The sequence below is a fragment of the Dermacentor silvarum genome, chromosome 8 (assembly GCF_013339745.2).
Source record: "Dermacentor silvarum isolate Dsil-2018 chromosome 8, BIME_Dsil_1.4, whole genome shotgun sequence".
Classification (NCBI taxonomy): domain Eukaryota; kingdom Metazoa; phylum Arthropoda; class Arachnida; order Ixodida; family Ixodidae; genus Dermacentor; species Dermacentor silvarum.
The window spans coordinates 50,330,859-50,352,012 of record NC_051161.1 but is presented as its reverse complement, the minus strand read 5'-3'; the positions used below and the strand labels follow the sequence as shown (position 1 = coordinate 50,352,012).

The window sequence follows — 21,154 nt, the reverse complement described above, 5'->3', positions numbered from 1 at the left end:
TTCCCGACTAAGGCGGTTAACGCAGCGTGGAGGTTTAGACTGGTTTGGCGTGCACGTACCCATATGTGGTAACCCAGCGCCACATGGAAAAGGCTGATGTCGTCACGTACGTGCGATGTTTCCTTCGAGCTGTGTGAAAATTGTTGACTCTGCCTTTACTTCTGCAGTTGTCTTGCGGCCTTCTTTATTAGGCCTGTATTTGAGCTTTGTTACTGTTCTTGCCTGTTTGCGCGGCTAGTGCCTCCCATGGGATTTTGGCCTAGTCAGGTAGTACCTGCGAGCCACCTTTTCCCGAAAACCTCATCACAAGTTATCTTGTAAGCTTTACAGGAAGTTTCATTCATTCATTCATTCATTCATTCATTCATTCATTCATTCATTCATTCATTCATTCATTCATTCATTCATTCATTCATTCATTCACTCATTCATTCATTCATTATGGCAGACGAAGCACTGGTGATAGGATAGCGCTCATACTCGCGTTCCTGTCCACAGTGCTTCGAAGGCTTTGTGCCGCCAGAAGAATACAAATGAAACAGTTAAAGCTTGAGCAGCATAGGCATCTCCACCACTCACATCCCCGAGTGTCAAGGAGCTCGTAGCTCGTTCGCATGCACTCGTGGCGAAGTACGTTCATTACTGAAGTAGTCCCAACAGCCCTGCGCTGAGCAGGAGTATAGCTATATATACTTTCTCACGTAATAAAAGAGGCGAAGCCCCCCGATGCATATCCTTGCAAGACGAGCGAAGCGGATTCCTCGAGGCGAGTTGAGCAGGATAAGGTTGCACAGTGCCGCATCCGCCAGGGGGCAGGCAGGGCAGGCTGATAAGAACAGAAAGCAGCGTACAGACGACCCGTCCGTGAAGTAGCAGACGACGACCTGAAGCCGGACCCTCGCAGCAGCTGATGCCGGGGCTGGGACCGGAGAGAGGGAAACGACCTCCGGACACGGCGGATGGGCCAAGCTGCTGGTCAGTCGTTGAGAGAGAAAGAAAGAAGACAGAAAACTAGCCAAGATGAGCAGGGATGAAGAAGAAGAAGAGGACACGCGGAGGAAGCAGGGAGAGCGAATGAAGAAGAAGTAAGGGAGGGTGGAGACGGAGAGACTGGAGGTGAATCTCCTGGTCCAGAGATTGGGAGGACGTGATGACGACGGCGCGCGCGCCGTACGTATACCATGTTCGCACGAAAAGTGTGCAGCGCGGCAAGGGCTTCAGCTTTAATCTGAACCGGTATTCGCAGAGGTTTGCGTACCCAACGGCCTCAGAGATCGCCACGCACGCTACCAGCTTAGTACCCGATATCGGAGGCCGTGGTAGGGAAGAATGATTCCCGAGAACGACCGTCATAGGCTAAACCTGGCCACTGACAATATAATAGCGGAGACGTCGACCAAAACTAAAAGTGTTCATACAGAGGAACTGATTCGCGAGTTTGACTCTAGGGTCTGAAAGTGAAGATGTGTTCGAACTTAGTGACCGACCCTTGCCCGTCACACCCTAGGAAACTGTGGTTGACCATCCACACGGGTTCGGGACAATCACGGTGGACGAGGGTACGCGACAATCGCCGTAAACAGCAACAGCCAAGCTAGGGCAGGTCGATGGAGAAACATTTTTAGGTGGGAACATGAATTCGCAGAACGCGTGGAAAAACGAGTGGACAATGCGACTCCGTTGAAGACTTACGACAGGCAGGTGGGCAGCAGACTGTACGAGATTTAAAAGTCAACAATGAGTTTGCCTGAACGACACCGTTCGTGACATCCATTCGATCGTTCTTGTCTCAGTGTCAACTACGTCAACTACGGCCCCTAGTGAGGCCAACACCACCTCTGTAACCTCTCACCCACTGCACAGTATTGTGAGAGACCGGGGGGGGGGGGGGTATAGGAAGCGCATCGCACGCGCGCTCGCGCACACGGCAAGAAGCCAAAGAAAGCAACGATGATGATACGGCGAGATGAGAGAGAGAGAGAGATGCAGGATTATGAGAACAGCAAGAAGAAGAAGCCACGCGTGGCGGCATCATCTCTCCGCGTTTGTAAGCCGTCATCCGTGCTCCCTTTCCACCTTCGGGCACGTTTCTCTGGTTCGCCAGAGAGGAGCGGCCTTGAAGAGGACGTTCGCATCCCGGTGAACGTCCGTTGCCCATCGCCTTCTTGCCCCCTCCTTGGGACGGGGATCGTCTCCTCCGCTCTGCGCATCTTCTCTCTTCGTGTGTTGGTGCGTCTGGCTGCGAGTGCGTTCGTGCGTGAGTTCGGCGTGCGCGCAATCGAGCAGATGCTCCGTGGCGGCGACGGAAGAAGACTCGATCCGTGTATAACGAAGCGCTGCGAAACCACAGCAACGTGCTTGCTTGCTCGCTGCCCGAGCGAGCGAGGATTCCTTCCTTCTTATCGCCTCCTCACCGTCGCCGCCGTCGTGTAGTCCGAGCCCTTGCCATTGGCCTTTCACTTAGAGCGAGGAAGAACAAGCGAGGCTTGGCTGCAGGCACCGCGGTGGCGGGAGGATTCGGGGTCGCGGTTACTCACCTTTCGATGTGCACGCCTCGCGGTGTCTTCTTTTTCGGACTGCGTGGTTCGCACTGCGATGTTTGCCAACACGGACAAGCGCCGCTACGATATAAGAGAGAGAAAGCGAGAGGGAGATTATTTTTATGCGTGTCTCAAACGCATCTATACAGCCCCCCCCCCCCTTTTTTTTTGGGGGGGGGGGGGGAAGGGGGGGGATGCAATCTATGGTGTAACAACCTATAGCGTTTTTTAAAAGAAGGTGTGCTTGAGAAGAGGGTTCTCGTAAGGTAAACGCGTTGCGGTTGTGATGTTCCTTTTCTCGTTTAGCCTTGCAGAGGCATAACAAGTGTAAACCAATGAATAGGGGCTAGTTGGTTCACGTTCGTGATTACGTTGCACTGAGTGTTACACTGGCAAAAAGATGGCGAAGAAGGATTCATCGACGCGGACGGAGGAAGCGCAGTCGTCCGTCCGCATCCATGTTCCCTTCTTCGTCATCTTTTTGCCAGTATAAAACTCAGCGAAACGTAACCATGAATATATAAGTGTTCTCACGCGCTCCGCCGTCTACTCGCACGTTATAAGACAGTGATGACAGTGGATAAGTGAAGTACGTTTACTAACGAACCAATGGCAACCGGTTTGTATTTGACAGACGAAAATTCATTGGCGGCGCGTTTGTTTAATCCGCGTCCACGCATGTGCGAACTTGGCGATCTTCTTTCCAGGCATAGAGTTTTCAACAAAAGTTACTATAGAAACTTTTGCAACTTCTATTAGAGGGAACTCTGGAACAATAGCGTCTGTGCGAGCTCCTATTATGGCGATTCAGCCAGGGGTGCTGTCATCGGGACGTTACCAAATTCTGCCATAGTGTCAAATCTTCTAATGACGGTATTTTGGGCCAGTCGGAGGCTCCCAGAGGGCTGCTACGGCCTCCCCGACTGCTTAAGTATACCACCATTACCAAATTTGACAATACGACGGAATTTGGCAACGTCCGCAATAGCAGCCCGGCATGGGAACGGTGGACACCGGAAATTGACATGCCTATAAAATTTGTCCTTGAGGGGCTACAGGTGGCATTTGCAACATTGCAAATTTATCATATTCTGCAAAATACCGCGATGCAAATACAGCGTTTCGCTATGGTTATGCACGGGCGCAGGTACTTATTACTGCGTTTAGAAAAACTTTGATTGCTTGCAAATTTAGAAACACAGAAGCGTAACAAATAACGCCGCAAGAACGTATGAGGTCGCAAGTACGACTATTAGGCAAATCCCAAAGCAAAGGGAAAACATGGAGGTTAACCAGAGGGTATGCCTCCGGTTTGCCGTCTGTACTTGTAAAAGGGGTGTGAAAGAATGGACGAAAAAGAGAAAAGAAAACAAACGAAGGAAAGAATGAGAACTGTAGAACTGTCTGCGTGGCGCTATCACGCATTCCGTAAAGGTGCCACGCAGTCATAAACAACGTCAATGTTTCACTAAACGCCACACAGATGGACAGGCCCAATTTGCCGAAATATCCAGTGTCGCTTAGGAAACACAGCAGCGCCTTCATAGCAGCTCGCGCAGGGCATATATCTGTGCGATAGCACCCATGGGTTACCGGCGCCTCGTCCCTGTCCTGCGCTTCGCGTTGCGTCCGGTCAAGCGTATACACAGTGAGTGATACAGCCGCGAGGTCGTCCAGCGAGTCCGTCGCACCGGACGTTTCCGAAGGAGCATGGCCGTCAAGGCCCGACAGTGTTGCGAGAGAGAGAGAGAGAGAGAGAGAGAGACGCAGCCGCGCGCCGGACATTTCCACCCTCATCCGCGTCGGTCGGTGTCAGTCATCCAGGGATGATCGAAAACATCGAGGCGTCCCTGCGGTGTCCCAAGCCCCCTTGTAGATCCACGGTAGATTATGATCGATCGCCGATCAATTTTCTTTATTCCCAAAGGGAGCGTCCGCTTGACGTGCTCGGGATGAGCAGCTCGGCCCAACCTTGCGCCCGGCAGCCTCGTCACATAGCCGAGTTGACGTGCGTCAATACGCAATCCTCCACGTCTCCTGCTTCCATTTTTTTTCTTTCGCGCTTGGTTATAATTTTTTTTTTTTTTTTGCGGAGCCTGATGCTGTTGTTGTAAGCACGCACGCACGGGCAGCAATTTGCTGAGCCTGTGGACAAAAGGGGTGGCTTACTCGCATAGCTTTATCGTCCTCGCACGGACACATTTGATTTTCAAGTGCGGTTTGCGGAACATGAGAGAACCTGCAGAAGGCCTTGGCCTCCAGTCTCAGGTTTACCCAGGCGTCTTTTATTAGCAAAAGAGAGAGGGCCAAGCCACAGGCGGTCGCTTGCCTCGCCACACTCACAAATACTCATATAGGCACTCTATAGAAGTGTTGCAGACGCTTTCGTACACTCCACATACATTCTGTGTAGTTAAGGTCCCTGTATATATAAAGGAAGGTAATGGGCGCATAACATACGTCCAGACATCCTACAGATAGGGTCCATGTGTCCCTCCCAAGGAGGGACCAAAACAACATTGGTGTGGTAGAGATGATATCCCAAAAGTGAAGCCATGCAGACTGCCGCCACCTCACTATATGCCGAAAAAAAAAAAATTAAGACACTCGCCACAGGCACTCTGACGTGTGTGTGCTTATCTTCTTTGTAATTGTGCCTTCGCGCGACAATATGTCGTTAAGCAAACACCAACTTGCCTGACAACGAGCCCTTCTGCTGCATATTTCTCTTAATGCTATATCGCGCAACAAAATGTCGTTAAGCAAACAGCCCATTTGCCTTAATGCATGGAGGAAGGAAACAAAACAGGAGAGGCCCTGACGTCACGTTTTTGAACCCTAAAGTGCATCCTTGTTGGTGTGCCACCTCGCTTTGCGCCTCCAATCAGGGGTTCTGCAGCTCGCCGGAGCAGATGCGCGCAAACTTTGAACTTGCATTGTTACGACCCGCCGGAAGTGTGTGCTCCAGACGCGCGTCAAAACAAAGCCTACAAAACTTCTGTAGCAGTTTTAGTGAAGCAGCCGCGTTCCTGTGCTTTTCAGTGGCACGTTGAAGAAGACGACGAAGACTCGCGCCGTGATTGCTTGAGTGTATCAGTTGCTGGCCGACACTCACACTTACAGACGCAAAACACAACTTTCAAGCTTACACACCACACACAAAAGTCAGCTTTTCTCGCGAACAAAAGGTGCTGCGGGAAAGACACCGGCGGAAAAATCTTATCTCACTATCACCGAGAGCAGCAGCGAAAGCTTCAGGAGCGCGGTTGCCATGGCAACGTTGACATTTGGGGTACCCTAGGGTGCCTACATGGAACGCCGTTTTAGGGTGGTGACAGCCTTTGTAAGGGTACTTGCCGCCGCCAGCTAAATTGGCGGGTTAATTGTGGGGACAAAAATGGCGAAAGATCAGCCGGCAGACCACACTTCCCGCAACCCTTGGTGACGTGAAATTAATTAACTTCTTTTAATAAACTTTGGCCTCAGCAGCGAGAGACAAACGGGGCGTCTGAGCGCCGTACACGGCACGTCTACGTTTTAGTTAAACAGATTAGAAAGGACAGTCTTTATTACAGCACACTTCGAAAAGCACCCTTTATATATTATGTACAACTGGAAGGCAACGACAATGCTTAATGCAGTTCCCATTCTTGGCGTGAGATAATCCTACCACGAGCACGCCATCGTGCCTTATAACTTATTGCTTTATATGTGTCGCACGACGTGCAATAGAAAAGTAAGTTTGATGTGTTCAAATAAAAGGAAAAGGCAACTAGTATATTAAAGATGTATGCAGGTTTCTTGTGCACATTGGCGGAAAACTAAATTAAAGAAATTTATTAGATCACGTGCCAACATGAGTACATCAGAGCGTGACAAAAAAAAAAAAAAGGGGGGGGGGGGGGGGCAGAAAGACTGGGGACTAAAATGGCTTCCCACCAAATTTGGCGGTAAATAGTAATCAAAATTTTGGTGTTGTCACCACCCTAAAACGGCGTTGCATGTAGGCTCCCTAGGGTACCTGTACCAGGGCTCCTTTCTAAAAAACAGCACGTGACTTCCGCCACACCTCCAATATGTTCTAGTTGGAATGCTATCTCTCGCGCAGAAGTACTGCGTCGACTTAGCCTGTTCTCACCTTTTCTGTGCGCACATGTGTAGCTGGTTGGGAAGTGTATATTTTATAAATGTACATACAATTATTCTAAAACAATGCGTGATATTGATCTGTGTTAGTTTACTGCTACAGCTGCAGTACTCTCTTAACCAAACTCGAACATTACACGTCATTGCATATAAAAGCACGTAAAAATAGCTATTACAAGAAATGGTTGCAACACCGACGTCGTCATAAGATGAACGTTTGTAAGTGTTTTTTCATACGCAGGTCCATAAATTCGCTGCGTACAGACAATTATTTCGCGTGGCTGTTTTAGTCATGATGTTCAAGCGCTCTGGGGACGTTCGGATGGCATTTGATGCGGTCTGGTTCCCTATGAGTATTGGAAAGCAATGTATGACTTCGCATCTAAAGAAAAAAAAAAATCATATGGCTTTTCGTTGGCGGCGTAACTGTCGATCTTACTGACTAAAAAGAAAGAAAGAAAGAAAGAAAGAAGAAAGAAAGAAAGAAAGAAAGAAAGAAAGAAAGAAAGAAAGAAAGAAAGAAAGAAAGAAAGAAAGAAAGAAAGAAAGAAAGAAAGGCGCGACAAAGTTGTATGCACTCTGTACAATGTTTTGCATAGCCTCCGAGCATACGTCATTCATCTCAAAGGCTGTGCTTTTAGGGCACTGCAATGTCAGCACTCGTTCTCAGACAAGCCCATGCAAATACACGGTAAAACCCTACTATCGCCTATTGGATTGAATTTTGAGCGTTAAACACGCGGAAATTTCGGAGCAAGCTTCAAAACATTCGTTGCAGTCAGCTTACGGGAACATTAGTACACGAGAAAGCGGGCTCCGTAAGCAAAGGGCGACAGCACGTTGTGCATTTTGTAAATTAACCTGTTTGCCCGACACAAGTTCTAGCGTAGCAAAAATATTCCACGCATTACATGCTTTCTTTTGTATTTAGTGCAGTGTTCCATGTCGGCGAAAGACCGCTGCTACGCCGTTGTTACGCCGCATTTGCGGGCAGACACTTCAGTCGCTCACTGCTGTTACGTCAGCGTGGGCTAAAGCTTCACAACATAAACAATGCGACTCGTAGAATCGGTGCCAGAGCACGCGAACGAGAGTGAGACCTCACCGAAAAGCGAGCGTTCATTTTCAAAGCGAGCGGCAAACCCGACAAAACCGAATTGTGCGCCACGTCTCCCGTCCGGTCCGCGTGGCCTAATGGATAAGGCGTCTGACTTCGGATCAGAAGATTGCAGGTTCGAGTCCTGTCGCGGACGAACTTTTTTTTTTTTTTTTTTTTTTCAACTAATATTTTTTTTTTAACTTCATCCTAGAACCGTATTTTCTCCTTCACAAGTGCGTTGGATTCGCTCCCACGCGAACGCCAGCGCTGCCTCTTGCGCTCATACCATCGGTGTTCTTTCAACTTTGAGGAAACTAAAAACGAGATCCCGCCGCTGTTCCTGCTTCAATAACGTACAAAGTGCACTTATATGGTACTATGAGGGAGATTACATTGTTGACCATTTCTGCACACATCTAAAAAAAAAAAAAAGACAAATTGGAGGACGCTTAAGCTTCGCTTTCAAGAGTGGTACGCGATATCATTCAATGATCATTGACTGTTTCTCACACTTCCCGGCAACTGCGTCTTGTGTAACCGTAATGTTTACCGGGAAATGATGGCGGTGAATGCTATGCACGAAGGCGCGCTTTCTGGTAGAAACGCGGCCTCTTTCGTGGGCCGGCCTTCTTTTATTGTTTGCACCTTTAATATTTCAGCCTGAGAAGATTTAGCATAAAAGGCATGCGCTGTCGGTGTTTTGTTTCATGACAATTGTTTGTGGGCTGTCACTCTCAAAATTCCGAGGAATAACTTTGTAAAGAATGCAAGACAAAGTATGAGAAACTTTAGTGGTAAAAGATATTTGGAGGGATTACGTGGTTGCGCATGATTTTCTCGGCCGCGCGCGGCATTGCCGACGCCGACGCCGGATTTTCTGCGACACGGGGCCCTAAACGCTATCGCGTTAGAAATCGTATTTCAGCCGTAATTCCGTCTCATGATGCCTCGGTGACCAAAACCCGCCGATCTGTGACCTTGGTGCTATTTCGACGTGATATTGAACTTCGTGTGTCGGCTGGAGCTTACCGAAGTAACGTATTGTAGGTATGCGAATAATTGTAGGTACAGTCAAAGTATGTAATCAGATGTTTTCCACACACGGAATCCACAGGGGGGAATTCTGTAAGTGTCCATCTAGTGGACAAGTCTATTTCGTCTGCTGCTGAAGTGCTGATTGGCTGGGGGCGCCTGTCTCCTTCTCACGTGTACCAAAGCCCAGCCAATCAGAACTTCATCAGCAGACGAAATATAAAGTCCGTAGTTTTTTTTTTTTTTTTTTTTTTTTTGCTTTTTAAAGAACAGAAAATCTAGGGACTTAAAGATAGACACGTCCCCTAGATGGACAGTACGGGTTAGCGCAAGCATCGCTTTCTTCTGACTTTCCCTCCCACCTTCATGTTGATGTTGTGAGCCTTACCGTGTCCCAAATGCGAAATAATCATGAAGTCATGCTAGTCACATTAAGAGGCACGTCTATAATATAATCAAATTAGGAATTGTAATAAAGTTTATCTTGTCAGCTGTGGATAAAGCTAGAAAAGATACTCAATTAAATTATATAATATATGGGGAGCGCCTTAGATTCGTTATTAGAAATAAAAATAAATAAAAAGCATTCGCAAGGAAATTTGTAAACTGAAGAAATGTCAGAGTCAGACTAAATAAAAAGCATTCGCAAGGAAATTTGTAAACTGAAGAAATGTCAGAGTCAGACTACGACGGGTAATGAATTTGCACACATTCTTTTTTTCTATTCGGGTGCAGATTCAGAGACCCTAGTTTTCGTTCTAAATAGAAATTTAGTTTTTCTTTTCTGTTTTATTAACTTTTGATTACTCTCCTCCCTCACCTCACAAAAAAAAAAAGAAATGTTCTGCTGTGCTGTACAGATATTACCGAACTTAAGCACACGCAGTCCAGACGTACACCGATTTTCAGCTTTATTGACCGGTGACAGGAGTGAAAAATAACATATACTCTCCTCCCTCACCTCAAAAAAAAAAAAAATGTTCTGCTGTGCTGTACAGATATTACCGAACTTAAGCACACGCAGTCCAGACGTACACCGATTTTCAGCTTTATTGACCCGTGACAGGAGTGAAAAATAACATATGCTCTTGTTCGTTTTGAACACTTCCATTATTGTTACTATGATTTAGCTGTCTCGGGGTATAGGGAGAAAAAATAGGGAAATGATTGGGCTGGTGATTAGAATGTATCAAGGGGCGGTGACATAACTGACTCTGTATACCGTCGTTTGGTTGGCATGTCTCAGGAATTACGTGCGTGTGACAAACACGACAAAGAAATGAAGCGGCAAATAGGGCCTCGAGATGAAAGTAAGAAAAATAATATTAATAATAAATAAACGCAGACCACGTTGCTAGGAATTTTCGTTTGGCTACGCTGTGGCACCGTTTGAACCCTGGCACGTGGTTCGAATTCACATATTTCTCCGTGGACAACTCCCTCTCGTGTTTATCATGATCAGTGGCTCAGAAGTCTGCAGTTCCGGTACACATATATACCTACGAGAGCATCGGCGTCAGAAAGCAGCTTTAGAGCACAGAGAACTTCCCGCGTGCCTCTTTTGCATGTACTACTACTACTACTACTACTACTACTACTACATGCACTGCACTCCTTAATAACACAACGAGTGGGGCGCGTTCAACGGGGGCGCGCGGAACTAACGCGTCCAACAAACAAAGCAACTTAATCAGGGCACCCGGTCGACGCCTGCAGCCGGCTTGCCGTTGGCAGCTAAGCCTAACCGCTCGTTCACCCGAGTCCGCGCCGAATACAGATTGCACCGACATCGCACTACCGTCTCGCCGGCTAACGGCGCCCTCCGCCTAGACCACACGCTCGCAACGAATACAAATCACCGGCGAAAGTCGACAGTCCATCCTCGTGCAGCAGGCAACTTCGCCGAGCGTTCATGCAGCGAATGGGTAAGCCTAACTGTTGCTGCCACATTACGGCCGCAGGGAGACGCCCATGGAGAGCTGGGCGAGAGCAGGCGAGACGTAGCAGACGACGATCACTCTCACGCCTACTTGCAGACGACGCGGCTTTTGTGCTAGCGTTATAAGCCACGCAGGCCCTTGGCCACTTGTGTATTTTGTTTCTTGCTTTCCTTCGCTGTTCGCCATGCACGGCACAGTTTGAGGAGGAAGGCTTGTATGCATAGGAAGGGGCACCGGTTCTGGACGTATATAAGTGGACGCTCCCGGGTCCGGCGCGGCGCGGACGTAGGATGCGGTCCATTTTCGCTTCGCTCCACGCATGCAGTTGCCGCAAGGATATACAGCGTATATACCAGATTTCAACGTGCAGCGGCATTCCAGTCGGTCAGCGGAGAGCTCGCGTGGGCTCGATCGCGCTCGAGAGTTGCGTCAAACACCGCGCTGCTCGCGACTGGACTTTCATTCAAAACCGAGGCGGTCGCGACCGACCGCGGCCATTGTTGGAGGCATTGTTGAAAAAAAAAAACGGGATAGAAAACGTGTAAGCGCGTTTGCGTGCGCGTTCGTCGTATACGTGCGTCGCTCGTCTCCGGGGAGTGCCTCTCTCGGTGGTGTAAGAACACGCCGCGCGAGTGGGGGGTTCCAAGAGAAACGACGTGTCTTGTCTGCGTGTCTGTGTGATTGGCAAATCGACGGCGGCGACGATTTGGGTTGGCGTCGCCTTTACGCTGCAGTCAGCCCGCGTGGCCGGTCGCTGTGTCCCGTTCTTCGGCTTGCGTGGCATGTATCTATGTGCTGTGACTGAGTGTGTGTTATTCACGGCGATCCATATAGCCATATAGAAGAGTGTCGAGGATGCCGAATCTGGGTGACGCGGAGCAAATCTTCTTATTGTCTCGTTGTATGCACTGTGAAGACAAGTTGTGGAGGAGATATGACGCGCTCGCTATTCGCTGCATAAGGTGGTCCCTGAAATGGAGGCGCTCTTTTGAATACGAGAGGCCTCTAACACATTCTGACAGGATGTATTTTGGGTGGTGCCCGAGCTGAAGTCCCAGAGAAGCACATATATGCCGTATACACGCGAGTTCTAGGAGGATCTGCGGACAATAAGCGCCGACCTACTTGCGAAATTTCTTTTCGTCGCGCTATTCTACCGTGAACTTGTTGTCAGGAAAGTGATCTTCGCACGTCCCGATTCACGCAAAAGCAGGACGAAAGAACGAAAGAAAGAAATAAAGTTTGTGTTAAGAGGGATTCAATTGTGAAGGAACTGCATGCCTATTTCAAGAGACATTCTTGATTTTCTTTGTACACCGGTAAAGTAATAGCTGCGCGTACGTGATCCTTTCTTTGCCTCAATTTTTATAGAGGATGCATGAAGAACATTTATTTTCGTCAGTGTTGAAATGCACAACTCGCTCTTGTCGCCTACACTCGCTGCTGCAAGGGCGCTCAGCGTTGCCAGGTTTGCCAACTTTTGGAGCACTACGTGTTTGTACTTCTCGACTACTTGTCAGCTTATGTGCGTACTCTAACATTAATATGTCATGTGTTGACATTGTGTACCACGAAACTGCCGACGATGTTGTTTTGCGTAAGAAGGATCAAGTTGTGCGTAGCAACAGCATGCTTCGTTATACGGTGCACGATTATTTCTCTCTCAAGTTCGATCTACCTAACCCTGTCTTAAGCCCTGTCGTTAACCCTGTCCAACAGTGTTTAACCCTGTATTAAGCGAGAACAGCAGTTCTGGTAATATCTTTCGACGCTGTGCCACAACCAAAACGCGCAGAGTTTTAGATTATGCTCTACTTAGCTGCTGGCGTGTTGGTATATCGATGCTGTATTCATGAACTTTCTCCCATTTCTTCGACGAGAATAGGCTTGATTGATTGAATAATAATTTTATTTATTTATTTATTTATTTATTTATTTATTTATTATGTATTTATTATTATTATGTAATTATTTATTATATTTATTTATTTATTTATTTATTATGTATTTATTATTATTATGTAATTATTTATTATATTTATTTATTTATTTATTTATTTATTTATTTATTTATTTTTATTTATTTATTATTATTTATTATTTATTTATTTAACGTCCCAAAGCCACACAGTGGCAATGAGAAATGCCGTTGTGGAAAGCTCGGAGTTGCCCTTGACCACCCAGGGTGCAGTGCGCACCCAAACTTCGGTATTCCAGTCTCATTGTATTATGTCCACAATTGCAATGCAGTCACCGAGGCCGGGAGTCGAACCCGCAACCGTTTGCTGTACAACGTCATAGCCACTGAACCGTATCGGGCGTGCTCGGTGGGAGATTCTGGGTCCGAAATCCGCTGGCGCTGCGGACTATACACAGTGGTAAAAAACGGGTACATTCATTTGACCGCGTACCCACCTAATTGTAATTGCAGGCATCCCTCGGCACGACCGCGCTCGTACTCTTTCATCAGGGTTGCATGGGCAGCCTGCTGAGGGAACCCGCGCCATCCAATATATCCCGTGGAAACCCTGTGAGCGCAAATGAACAAACAATTCTGGACTTACCCCAGCAAGCCACCCTTCTTAGCAAACAAGCCGCGAACCGACGCCTCTGGTCGTGATCGCGTGTAAGTGCTCGCGGGGGAGTCGACCACACAGATGGAAATGATAACCACAAAAGAGAGAGAGAGAGAAGGGAAGAAACCAACGGCAATTCAAATTTTCATTTTTCCCGTCAACAGTCGAACTCTGGAATGATCTCGACGGCTCACTTCGGCAGTTACCTCGCGCACAATTTACGAAAGAAATCCATCACGATATGTCTCATTAGTTCGAAGGCCTGCTTGTGTATTCTTCTGTATTTTTGTGCCCTTCGACACGTGCTTTTTGTAGACGCAATATTTTGTTCTCACATTTGCGCATATGTAACATGCTCTCCTGTTGCTTGTACACTAATGCAGTTTCGTGTTTTGTATGCGTGCTAGAGTGTATGCTGTGTCACATTTTATTTTACCTATATGTAAGTAATTTCTGTACCCACCCCTGCAATGTCTCTGTTTGAGACGGCACTATATATAAATTTTAAAAAAATCGTTGATATAGTGACATATAGAATGCAACTTGGCATAATACACAGAAGGAAAGAAACCACGTACAGCACGATTGGAACCTCTATATAGCAACACAGGCTCAGTCCGGACGCATGAATGAAATAATGGAGATGAACGAACGAACTGGTATCCGCGCGGCTGACACCCACACGACATACGCACCTCAAACGACTGTATAGATTTGAGGTCCGATAGAAGCGCTTTATTTTTTTTTCTCTCATTTTGTCACCTCATTTTAATTAGGCGAATGTTTTCCGCGTGTCAGTGGGGCGGGCCTAAAAGCCCATTGGTATATACTGCATACCTCTGATCGTCGTCTCGGCACGTGACCTCGTCGCGCAATTACCGCAATCTGAGGACAATCATCGCTCCGCGGAAGCAATAATGGAGCCCAGCCCTTTAGTCTGTAGGAAGAAAAGCCACGGCGCGCTGGCTATAGGGAGCGTATTTATAGTCACGACCGCACCCCCCGAATTTGGAGCGACATGTGTTATCGAAGTGCGTATATAGTATAGCGAACGTGTAGCTTAAGGCACGGGAAGTTGTCCGATCAGCGCAGCTTCCGCGTGGTAACGTCCTTTGCTACACTAACTCTCGGTCGAAAAAATGCAAGGCTGTATATTACCTACAGTGCGTTAGATCATATATATCTTTAGTGAAAGAAATCAGGTGGTCTAAATTAACCCGGAGCCTCCTACTATATCGGCGTCTCTCATAGCTATAGTCCTCGTCTGTTTCGCGTTTGCGTCTGTCCGCCAATCTGCACTAATTAAGTTACCTTATAAGTTAGACCGCGAAACCAACAAACCCAAATAATCAGTTTCTGCGGTTATGCAGATGGTTATGAAATTTGCAAGCCTATAAGCACGCAATCCGCTTGGGCCTGACACAGGTAACAGGAAGTTGTGAATGTACAGTCAACCACGAAAGCTTACGGAAAACGAGATCTGAGAAAAAAAAAAAAAACTGAATATTTTCACAGCCTCACGATGGAGCATGACATGATCATTTACAGCTTCTACTAGTACATACGAACATCGTTCTGATGTGCGGTTTTACTGGCTACTGTTACAGGCTGCTCGGAAATTCAACGTTTTCTGAGATCCCTTGGTTCATAAACTTTTGCGGTTGACCGTACCTCACACAAGTAACCGGAAGTCGTGGAGGTACCTCACACAGGTAACTGGAAGCTACTGTAACTTCGCTCAGTTAAAGAAAAAAGCAAGAAAGGGCGATTACAATCGCTGATGAGCGGGACAGCTAATATTTTTCAAGCATGCGTGCAAACGTTGCTTACGGTATTTGTTTCGCAAGATGCCAGGGGCGACAACCACACCGTGTACTGACACGCTTAGTGTTTGTACACGGGTACAGGACCGGTATTTTGTAGCGATGCCTTTCCGATGCTAATGCCTTTTCGCGCTTTTCGCGCTTGGTCAGTGGTCAGAGCGACGGTCCGCTCACGTTACCAACGGGATCAGCCGGCCGTGAGCGGTGGATGATAAGACCAGTATAGAATAAAGCATAACGCATCGCTACAAAATACCGGCCCAGCACCTCCCACAAAATATAGTGTCAGACGGCATCAATTTGCAGCTGCAGGGATAGTACCTGTTCACAGGTCGTGTCTTACACACAACCTGCGAAAGACGGCATTAGTGTATACAGAGACAGATTGCACGTTGATGTCGCCGGCGAGAGCACCATATCGTGCGGCCGACGTTACGCAGCTCCCCGTCAGACGCGCTCGAGAGGGCAGAGACGGTTAAGCCCGTGCTATTATCCCCGGTCCATTCGGGATCGAACCACCACCACATAAGCGCGGGCTCAAAGACGCAGAAAGTCGGGACAAAAGGGGTCATTCGGCTGGACGACCACAGTATACCGCGACACTGCTTCTTGGCAGAAAGTTTGTCGCAATTCCTTTGATCAACTTATGCACGCGTATGTATATACTCGAGCGCCTCCAATTTGCTCCAATCAGGCGGATGCGCTTCGCTTGGTCCGCCACAGGCAGGTGCGTGCATTAACCATATGCACTGATGCACAAAGGCCTCGCATGTAGTATTACAGCGAAAGAGAAAAGCCCCGAACTCTGAACAACACGCAAGGTCGCTATATGCTACAAGTCGGTGAAAGTTATCGGATACCAAAGCGTGAAAATCGGGCCAGTGGTGCTTGCAGCGTCAGATGAAAAAAAAAAAAGTCAGGAAGAAAAAAAAGGGGGGGGATAGAAAGAGACGGATAGAGAGGGGTGAAAAAGAAGGAAATAACTAAAAGAAAGAGAGAAAGAAACTAGAAATGAAAGAAAGTAAGAAGAGTAAAGAAAGAAAGAAAGAAAGCCCATTGCTAAGCGCGCACTCACCTGCGTGAGGGAGCCCATAATTGCCCCCGAAACTAACTCGGCCATTGCGTAAATCACCTAAATGCATGGACGTTCTTTAAGAGCTCTCGAATTATTGTGCGCAGTTACGTATCCTCGGGCGACGCATACCTGTAACTTGTTGTGTATAATAGCACCTGTTTACACCGTTTCGCTCCAGCCACAGTGTAGCGGCCCACTGGAGCAAACAGAGGCAACATCGAACACTCGTTTCCTTGCGCAAGATCTCCGCGCGGTTCACTTTCGTTTTTGTTTTATCTCGCTTAATATTCCAGGCACGCAAGCGTTACCGCGTTCGAAAAGCGGTATAGACCCCGGCTTATCGTCGAATGCCTGCGAAGCAACGCGGCTATTATCAAGGTATCCCATTACACTGCAGGGTTGTAGGTTTACCTTTACGATCGTGCTGACAACGATGAAGCTTACCCTTTTAACGGAAAGCAAGTTTCTCTTGAGCTCGCGTTACAAGAGGGAAAGTCTACAAATTGATAATTTGCAGATTTAGGTAGCTGATAATGTACCGAGGGTGGCGAGGTGGATGGTCAGAACCCCCCTTTTGCAACAGTGATGACCACAGTGAGGATGATGGCGTGTCCGGACTCCATAAGCATACGTGCGCAAATCGTCCTGTATGTATTGAGAATGTCCAACCGTTTATGCTATCAGTAATCAACGATATCATCGGCACATTAGTAACAACGAGATTTTTTTATTTAGCTGGCGTGGACAACGGAGGTATAGGTATGCATTTTAGTCACATTACGTATACACTTTGGCCTCGTAAATGAAGCGTTCGACGTCCGACCGATGGCTCAAACAGCAGAATCGATAGATCGTTATCGTAGGTCCTGTAACGCGCTCTCTTTTGCTTTATGCTATTACGAAACCACTGTGGCGTATGTCTCCACTGTCTCAAAATACTATGCTTCCGTGACAACGGCGAACTCTCGAACATACCAACAACGTTCGCAATTAAGTCTCCGCATTCGCTCAAACCCCCGGTTAGTTCGTCGCCGTTCGGTTGACGACGTCAAGCCTCTGTCGCACTTGCTTCAGCCAAGCGTTCGCTCTGATATAACATGCGGCGTGTGCCTAATCGGCACGTTTCCCTCTCGCCCGTAATTATAGCTCAGTAACTTTCACATTAACTACAATTCGTCCATATAGATTCCAGGCACGAAATTTAGGCAAAAAAAATAAAAATAAATAAGGACTATAGAGTGCAGTGAAAGCGTTTAAAATGAAATGATGTCGTCGACTCCGCCTCTCAAGACCCCATCATAACTGTGTATCTCCGTAAGAATTGAGAGTAGGTCAACCCATAGACGCCGTGTACATTTTCAACAGGCCTGTCTCTAGAATTTTTTTTTTTCTTTCTTTGTTTTTCTCGTTTACCGCCGTCCGAGGATGGAGTCTGCACCTACGCCTTCAGTGAGGGTGCGCCCGTGGAGAGCAGTGATACATCACGGACAGCTGTGCAGCCCGCGGACTCAACGCGGGTGCTCGAACGGGGTCGCATATACCGTGTTTGCTCGTTTAAGACCCGCACAATTTAAAATATATTAACTAAAAAAAAAAACACGCATATGGGAAGCAGGGCTTCGAGAGTCAGGCTGTAAAATGGAAGAGGTAACTTGTCCAGGGGACACATCTTAACGCAAAGCTGGACGGCGCAAATAAAAGGAACGTGAAAAAAGAAAAAAAAAAAGGAACAAGCGCTGACTCACCACTGAAATGTATTGCGGAAGAACGGCGACTCTGTAAATTCAGGATACACGCACACATACAGAAAGCAAACAAAACAATAACAGTGTCGTACAAGGCATGGACTGCGTTATTGACAGCAAGGTAGAGTCAACCACAAAATATTGCGGAACAAGAGGTCTGAGAAAAAGCTGAATATCTGCGCAGCCTCACATTGCAGCCTAGTATTCGCATTTACAGCTTCTACTGGAACATGTGAACAACATTGTGATGTTCGGTTTTACTGACTACTATGACAGGCTGCCCGGAAACTGAACGTTTTCTGAGATCCCATATGGTCCGTAAACTGTTGTGGTTGACTGTATATACGTGACCTCTGTTATCCACTACAATCGATTACTGAGGAACCTGCAGTTTTATATAATCTGGTATGCTTCCATGAAGCCACGCGTCTCTAGTACTGTGACGATGTAAAATTATAAAGTGTCTGCTTTATCAGGCAACGAAATGCAGCCACATTCTTGGCGACTTGAAACCTACGAAAAACGATAACGCGGGTTTTCAGTTCCACACTATCGGTGCGTTATCAGACTAATAAAAGCACAAGAGCTCATTGACTGAAATCCTGCCTATTCGCTTATTGGCTTTACGTTGCAAACAATGTCGTTGCAGTTGATTACTTGATGAAACAAAAACCTCATAGGGTCGCATAAGGAGACCCATATGGCTCTTCACAGAGGCATGCCACATTAAAGAGATTCAAGATGTGTTCTTCAGCGAACCATCGATTGTCCTGCAAGACTAAATGGTTATATAGGGTGTACCAACTGTCATACACCAAGATTTAATAATATGTAAATGCCACGTAGCTGGATAGAACCAAGGTAATGCTGTTCGCCGTCGCTTGTAGATATTCTGATTATTTTTCTTGAATTCCGGCGTATTGTATAATTAGTATTAATTAATTAATCAACTTCTCAAATATTATAATTGGAAGAAAAGTGTCAATGAGAAAATTGTAGAGCAACATGAAGAAATCCCGATACAGCTTTCTGTCGCTCAATACGCGCTACATGAAAGTGTTTTTCCGGGCGTGAAAGAAGCCCGCGAATACACGCCTCGCGACGTGCTACACAAGTGTTTTTTTTTTTTCATTAATCTATCATTTCTTCAATTCAATTAGTAAGTACAAGTAATTTCCCCGTGTCGTCCTTGGTGTCTTTGTTTGTTGTTTATGATATGATTAATAAAAATCGAGCCCCTCGATCGTTTCCCTTTCTTCTCGTTTATCCCGATCTATAGGAGCTCACAGTCGCTGTGTCGCGAAATTGTGACGGCCGGATCGAAGGTGTCAAATACGATAACACATATGCAACGACACACGCTGTGCAGCCATCTGCAAACACGCCAGGCTCATTACAGAACCAACGAGCCGAGCCCGCGCGAACGCGGCATATGGCTTGCACGAGGTCACTCACGACATTTTGCGCGAAAGGTTTCTCGAACGGACAAGATCGATCGCGGAAGCAAACGCTCGGCCGAAGGACGCCATATTGATGGCTGAGACGGAGGCGTAGGCCACTCCTACTGCATGATAGCCGTTTCTACGGTGTTACGAAGGGTAAATATAAGCGCCCCGGAACGGCGTGTTATCAGGGCCATGGCTGTTTCAACTCGAATTAGCGCATTGCCTGCTAATGAACTTGCACAGCGTGTTTGTTCGTTCGGGAGAACAAGCGGGGGTATATATCTTTTTCTGTTGTTGTTGTTGTTGTTTTTGTTACTGAGCAACACGACGACGTGATGAAAGATAGAGAGGGATACATATAGGAGGCAGAGAGAGGGCGCAGAGGTCAGCTAGACGCAGGTTCGGTTTGCTACCCTATACACTGGCAAAAAAGGAGCGTGAAGGAACGGAAGGGGTGGGATGCCTAGGAGGGAGAAAATTAACACTGCACTCGCACGCTGAGCTGCACCGCACACTGCAAACTGCCCCACATGCTAATCGGCTTCATGCAGAGAGAGGGCAGTGAGATGGGATGAGATATAGAGAAGGCTGAGTGGCCATACCTTGAGAGTAACATCCGGATCGCTACCCTGTAAGCTGAGAAAGTGGTGAGGGACAGATGGACAGAAGATCGGGGACGTATGAAGCATACGCACGAAAGAAACCGCGGCAGTGCTAGGGCCGATTCACACTTGCGACTAGGCAAGCAGACGTGAACGACATACCGCGAGACATTTCGGTTTAGCGACTCGTCGGTCGCATTTGTGAGTGTGAACATCGTTCGTCTTGAGTAGCTTTCTGGTCTCCAGTCGCAATCGGTCGCGGTACGTCGTCTAGTCGCAAGTGCGAATGGGCCCTAGCTTACACCCCTGTTACACGGGCGGGCACTTCATTCAACTGCCGTTGAGCCAAACGGCAGTGGAAGTAAATCATAGTTAGCAGTGCTATTTGTCATAAATCACTTGAGCGTAGAAAAGACCAATAGTGCCTTCATCGACTTCTGGTGTAACGACTGTATGCATAGGACACCACTGCAAGATCGTCTACGAAAGCGGCCGGTCGTCTAAAACAGCGAGGACAAGGGCAAATAAAGTGTTCGCCACTTCGCCGGTTTCCTCGCTGTCTCAAACGTCACAGGCAGCACTGTCGGCCACTCCGATGCGGCGAGTAAAATATACCGTAAAATATGCGCGAAGTGTCGAAGTCAACAGTCGACAAAGAACAGGGGTCTCGTTTCGGGACAGTCCAGACGGCAGATAAAGTTGGAGGAGGAAGAGCGTCCAGACGACGCAGAAGGGTGTCCTGAAAACCCTGCCTCTTTCATACACATGGACCCTGTTACATCCCGCGTGATCACATGGAGTTCTACTGATGCATCTGATCTTGACTAACGGGTCGTGTTTCTGCACATCATCTTCATTGATACCGAGAGAGAGAGAGGGAGAGACGGAAACGTTTATTAAACAAAATATAACTAAACATAGCGAGTAAAACAGACCGAGTATCTCAAGTGACTGTGGAATGCACTGTGAACGCATTGATTGTGTGACTTTCAGCGCTAACGAAATGTGCGGCCACGCTCTAGTGAACTTCTAGTCAACGGCGTGACGAAGAGTGCACATAAGTGTCGCGGATATATGGCGTAATTACCGCGACCGCGACATGCTTCAGTGCGGCTGCCGAGAAGTGGTATA

General features: G+C 47.4%; 1 protein-coding gene and 1 non-coding gene across 2 annotated transcripts in view; both read left to right on the top strand.

Annotated features, from left to right (window-relative positions):
• LOC119462121 (uncharacterized) overlaps positions 1-21,154 on the top strand; it is a 107,122-nt gene that overhangs the window by 26,231 nt on the left and 59,737 nt on the right.
• On the top strand, positions 7,867-7,939 carry Trnar-ucg (transfer RNA arginine (anticodon UCG)). The gene has a single exon. It is a non-coding gene; the product is annotated as a tRNA-Arg (tRNA).